This window comes from Lissotriton helveticus, chromosome 5_1 (genome assembly GCF_964261635.1).
Source record: "Lissotriton helveticus chromosome 5_1, aLisHel1.1, whole genome shotgun sequence".
Lineage (NCBI taxonomy): Eukaryota > Metazoa > Chordata > Amphibia > Caudata > Salamandridae > Lissotriton > Lissotriton helveticus.
Window position 1 is genome coordinate 794312051 of NC_136065.1, and position 6000 is coordinate 794318050.

Consider the following 6000-nt stretch of genomic DNA (forward strand, 5'->3'; position numbering starts at 1 on the left):
CCATCTCTCACAGAGTTCGAGCCCACCACGATGGCTGAAGTGTTAGAAGCCCTTGGGAAAGTGAAATCGGGTTCTCCCACCGACTCACTGGTCCCTCGTAAGTGCAACGAGATTTTCCCATTTTTGGCTTGCTCTCTCTCCAACATCTTCAACACCTCATTTGAGCTTGCATCCATACCTAGCAGCTGGAAGGTGGCTCAGGTAAAACCCATTCTCAAAAAGCCCACTAGTGACCCCTCTATTGTGTCCAACTATCGGCCAATATCACTACTGCCCTACTTTGGAAAGGTCCTGGAACACCTAGTCAACAAGCGCGTCTCCACTTTCATTGAAGCCCATGCGCTTCTAGATCCCTCGCAGTCAGGGTTTCGCGCTGCCCACGGCACGGGAACAGCAGTAATAGAGGTTGTGGATAACATCCGTCTTACCCTAGATAGAGGCGAGTCTGCAATCTTGATCCTATTAGATCTCTCGGCGGCCTTTGACACCATCTCCCACAACATTCTCTACCAACGGCTGTGGGAGATTGGTGTCAGAGGCAAAGCCCTTGCCTGGTTGGAGAGCTACCTTGCGGACCGGCATACATATATAAAGGTTAATTCTTTGGGATCCAGTAAGACCTCTTTCTCCGTTGGGGTTCCTCACGGATCCATCCTTAGTCCCTTGTTATTCAATCTGTATCTTACCCCTTTTGCCAACATCATAAAATCTCATGGCTTCTCCACAGTGTCCTATGCGGACGATACGCAGGTGCTCATCACCTGTAGGGTAGATGTCCTCGAAACCCGCACAAGATTTAGGAAATGCATGATTAAGATCAGTTAATGGATGAACGGAAACAAACTCCAACTCAACTATAGCAAAACAAAAATTATGCTATTTGGTAAAGCAAAGACTATATGGTCACATGCAGGCCCGGACTGGCCGTTGCGGGCACCGGGCAATCCCCCGGTGCGTCGCAAGGGTGGGGGACGGTTTTGGGCCCCTGGGGGCCGTTTTTGTTACAGGGCCGTTTTTGCAGCATAGCTGCAAATTTGGCCCTGTAACAAAATCGGCCGAAAACCGGCCCCGCCAAAAAGCTCGGTCGCACCTCCAGGGGGCCGGCCGAGCACTTTGCAAGGGTCGGTTTTAATTCTCAGTCCGGCCCTGGTCACATGACTGATGGCCTAATGAACTAGGACAGTGCCCAGAACCCAAAGAAGTGGTGCGTGACTTGGGAATAATGATCGAATGTGCTCTCTCCATGAATGCTCATGTCACCCAAGTTTCAGGCACCTGTTATGGAATTCTGCGAAAATTGCGGAAGATTTTCAAATGGCTACCCCTTGAGTCCAGGAAACCTCTGGTTCAGGGACTAATCATTAGCCGTTTGGATTATGGCAACGCCATGTTCGCCTCCATCAACGAGTGTCTGTTGACTAAGCTCCAAACCCTCCAGAACGCCGCCGCAAGTTTGGTACTAGGTTTGCCTCCCAGGTCTCCCTCCTTGCCCAGCCTCAAAGAGCTGCACTGGCTGCCTGTACGCCAAAGAAGTCAATTTAAGATCCTCAGTCTCACCCACAAATTGCTCCATGATGTAGGGCCCTCTTACCTAGCGGAGAAATTGGTCAGGTATAAACCCTCCAGAGCCCTAAGATCCAGTTCGAAATCCCTACTGGTACAGCCGAGGGCCAGGACCGCGAGAAATGGATGCAGGGACTTTTCTTATATAGCCCCCCAACTTTGGAACAAACTGCATCCTCATCTGCTGTCCTTACCCAATCACCGAGCCTTTCGCAGGGGCCTAAAAACCTGGCTTTTCCCTAAGTAATTCTCTCCACCCCCCCCTCAACACAAGGTTGTCGTCGCTTTTCTCTGTTGCCAGCGCCTTGAGACTTTTTTGGTGATTCGTTAGGTATATAAGAGCTTATGAATATGACTATGACTATGGTATAATCCCAAATGACACTGCTCGTCTGGTCGTACTTCCAGGTTCGTGTCCCTGGATAGAGAAAGAGGAACTCCGAAATGTAAACAGATTTCAAAAACGTTTTTATGTGTGAAAACATTTTGTTTCTTAATTTTGATGTAGGAAGGGAATACCTAGCTTCAAACGGAGGTATAAGTGGAGCTTTTGGGGTTTCAGTATTACCTTATACCACACAGGAGACTTATATTGCAATGACGCATTTCGCCACGTTCAGTTCTCATGGTGTGGGTTCCACATGCTCTCACACGCAAACATACGTGTAAACAAACACACAAACCCAAAAAATGATGGATTAATACAAATAGCATATTAGCTCAAGTCAATGTTAAAAACATAATACTATTTTGGAGTAAGAGGGCATCCCTTTTGTTACACCAAAAAACCCAACGTGTGTTTTTTTCTCTATTCTCGTGATAATTTATTTAAAATGTACAATTATAATAAATAAGTTCACCCATCGTCATTCAAACATCTCATCAAAACAGGGAACACCGTTTACAAAAGAAAAACACCGTTTAAAATATCACAGAGATATTTCAAATCCGAAAACAATATTTTCATATAGCTAGTGATACTGTATAGTGGTTTTAATTAAATATTTGATAGGATATATTTTTCATGTTGCTATGACATATTCACAATATGGGAGTAATAAATCCAATATGAATGAACTGTTCAGACAGTAATGGGACCCAATATTCGTTATGAATCAAATAGAACACACATCCATTATCTGTGCCGCTCATCGGTAGAAAGTTATGAAGGGAAAATCGATATTTTCTGAGCAAACATTATGAAACAAAAATATTATGATTACCTTGTCACAAAAACATAAGAACGTAGGTCACCCTCATTGGTGAACTCAAATTGTATTGCGGTGCTACATTTGACATTACCTTTGACCTCCATATTTCTCCAGTAATGGTCCTCCACAGTCCCTCCTTTGTTTCTTGATAATGTTGTGCAGTCACACACATTTCTGTTGACTTGGATTGCAAACGTGACATTCTTCAAAGTGTAATTCTCCTGGATAATTTCAACTTTTTTTTTTTTTACGGCCTGCTGTTACTCTAATACTTTAATACATTACTTTCTTAGTGCCCAAGTAGTGGAGTTCAAAAGGCCAATTAATAGCCTACACCACAAATGCCGTGTAATTGATTATCTTATATTTCGTTTTCTTTTTTCTTTCTACGTTCTTATTACATCCTTGTATACAAACTTGTTACCTTTATGTGACTTTCAACTACAGTTGTAATTTGTGCCACATACACAACTGGGAGACTGAAAACAGGACCAGCTACCAAAATACTAGGGGCTTCCATTGGCGGATCAGACACCTAAAATAGTCGCCCACATTGAGGCATTTTTGAACTTGTAAAGACGCTTTTGGGGTTTTGCAAGGTATGAGAGGCTGCATGCGCTTGTCCTTGCTGAATGTAATGCACGTGGTAGTAGGGAAAGCAACCGTGAGAACCTGCTACCAGACTCACAAACAGCCAAAAAGACAGTCACTCACTGACATGACAGACCAGCAGTCTTAGCTTTAATAATGCAGTCTGTTTACACATTAGAATCTTTACTTTTATGCAAAACTTAACTTATGTTGTTGTCATTTAGGACCATATTTAGAGTTTGTTGGGTGAGGTTCTTCATCTGAAATGTGACAGACACTCGCCAACCCAAACATGTGCATTATAGCCTATGGCGCTTGTTATAAGGCTGGAGAAGATATCTTCAATATTTGTGACGGAGTATCTTGTCTTACAAACTCTAAATTGGGCCCTTATTTTGGTAATCGAGGGGCATATTAGCAAGAACCTCGTTATAATTATCGCCGTTTTAGCGGCAGAAAACTGCCGCTAAAACGGCAATAATTGGCTTGCTAATATGCTTTATAGAATTCCAAGAGAAGCCCAGGTTAGATGTCCTGCACATTTAACATGGGCTTCTATTGGAATTCTATGACTCATATTAGCAAGCCAATTATCGCCATTTACGGCGATAATTATAACGAGGTTCTTGCTAATATGCCCAAAGTGTTTTAGAAGGTGCAGCACTGTCTCTTGCATCAAATAATTCATTATAAATACGTTTTTCAGTGGTAAGAATCATTAAAAAAATTGTAGCGCCTCCAGGCCTTTAACAAATTTACAACAGAGATCTAAATCTTCATAATATAGATGGATTCCCGTGAGAGATTATTCATTATATTCATGATAACAGCAGTTCCGTGAAAAAAAAGGTGAGAAACAGGCATATAGTGACAGAAACATCAGGAAAAGTAAATAGATATTCCATAATTGAGCCGAACAATCAATATCAGCCTTCCTATCCATTCATTTATGAATTGTTGGTACCCCATGCAGTATGAAGATAAATGACTAAGATGAGGTCCACATAATCATATTTTCCATACGTTTATTAACATATTCAATATATTAGACATATGCGCAATGCATACAATAAATATAATATTTTGTACCTGGGCTGGCATAAGCTTGTAATTAATTTAGCCACTGCCCCAGAGCCACTTTTTTTGAAAAATATAAATACGCTCATCATTGCTATTAGGAGGATGAGTGTTTTTTTCTATTGAGTCAGGCAAAAAGATGTGTGCTTCACCAGTCCACAAATATTTTGGTGGAAATGGTATATGAGTGAGTTATGTTGCAAACTTACTAAATGGGTGCAACCTGTATGAGATGGTGGAGAATGTCACATACTGTAGGGTGCTGATCAGTGAGACAGGTGTGGTTTCTCCTTTAGGGCTTTGGGGCTGCGCCCATCTGAAATTCCTGCATGTTTACCTAAAACAATATTAAATAGATCGATTTATTTAAAGCTAGAATTGTATCTTTTAGCAAATCAATGTATCTAAACTGGGCTGTCCGTCCCAGGCTGTCTGCCCCACCTCGCTCTGAAGTAGAAGATGGAAGCCAGGCAATAAATCAACTTTTTGCAATGTCACACACGACGCAGGGCTTACCTTTGTAAAGCAAACATTGACATTGTAGTATATGGTGGTATCCACTGTAGGCTGGTGACGAAGTCAGCGTCATGGTTTCGGGTCTCAGAGTCTGCATACCTATGTGAGGACAGACATCCGTCTTTTGCAGGCATAGATCCCACCTTTTCCCACTCGTCACACTGTAGGACTGGATGCAAGTACATGTGATTTGGGGACTTATCCTCCATAATGGTAAATGTTATAATGCTAATCTTATGTATATTAGACTGAGATCCCTGGCCAACCTAACCTCTCGCCCTGTGACACCCCAGGCCCTGGTTTCAGGTCGCTGGCCTCTTTAAAAGTGGAGCTGCTGTAATTGTGCCTTCCAAAATTGATCAAAAAGATGAGCAGGGTTTAATTTGTTCACTTGTGAAATTGATCCAAATATCAGAGTCAAGCACAACGGGATAAATATGTGCTTATAATAAAGACAGTTACAAGCTGGGTGGCATTAAAACTGGCCCTATGTTCATGCCCTTAACATTGATGCCAAAACATGCAAACAATGAATGTTAAAAAATGGTAAATTAAAGCATTTCAGTAATTTAGTTCCCTTTTTATGTCATATTTTACTTAATCTTGCAGTCCCCAAGAGTACTAGCTATTTCATCATGCTGTGTTTCTGTATTCTTTGTGCATCTAATTACACTTGTGTAGTGAATACTTTGAGTGGTGCCAGGTGCTGAGGGGCTTAGATTGAGAGCTCTGGCTCTGAGGCTGAAGGCAAAGCAAAGTGCCTATCATGAGAACATCTCTCTGCACACCACACAGAACAATGGTCATGTATTCCAGTTGCAATTGAAATTCTGTGTAAATAGGTGTGAAAGGGGTACACAGAAGTCAAAATATTTACAGGGCAAAAGTAAAAGAAAATAAAGTGCCTAAATGTGAGTGCGTGCAGTGCAGTGGTTAATTTGTGATATAATAAGTGCAGGGGCTCTCGTCAGGAGGCAGTTTCTACCAGCCCATTTTTCCTCCTAGAGCAGCCTAAAATAGACGCCATGAAACCCTACAAGTG